Source organism: Rhincodon typus, unplaced genomic scaffold (genome assembly GCF_021869965.1).
Source record: "Rhincodon typus isolate 14 unplaced genomic scaffold, sRhiTyp1.1 hic_rhity00000051, whole genome shotgun sequence".
NCBI classification, from domain to species: domain Eukaryota; kingdom Metazoa; phylum Chordata; class Chondrichthyes; order Orectolobiformes; family Rhincodontidae; genus Rhincodon; species Rhincodon typus.
Genome location: NW_025965689.1, coordinates 2,436,746 through 2,437,044, shown reverse-complemented (window position 1 = coordinate 2,437,044; position 299 = coordinate 2,436,746). Strand labels below are relative to the sequence as shown.

General features: G+C 58.2%; 1 protein-coding gene across 1 annotated transcript in view; it reads left to right on the top strand.

Annotated features, from left to right (window-relative positions):
- The window catches only part of prpf31 (PRP31 pre-mRNA processing factor 31 homolog (yeast)), a 20,725-nt gene that overhangs the window by 11,222 nt on the left and 9,204 nt on the right, over nt 1-299 (top strand). The gene's annotated exons all lie outside the window — the stretch shown is intronic.

Below are 299 nucleotides of genomic sequence, written 5' to 3'. Positions count from 1 at the left end.
CCCTACAATCCTCACCCTCCTGTTCAAATCCCTCCCTCCCTATCTCCTTCACCTCCTCCAGCCCTCACCCTCCTGTTCAAATCCCTCCCTCCCTATCTCTGTCACCTCCTCCAGCCCACTACAATCCTCCCCCTCTTGTTCAAATCCCTCCCTCCCTATCTCCGTCACCTCCTCCAGCCCCCTACAATCCTCACCCTCCTGTTCAACTCCCTCCCTCCCTATCTCCGTCACCTCCTCCGGCCCCCTACAATTCTCACCCTCCTGTTCAAATCCCTCCCTCCCTCTCTCCGTCACCTCCT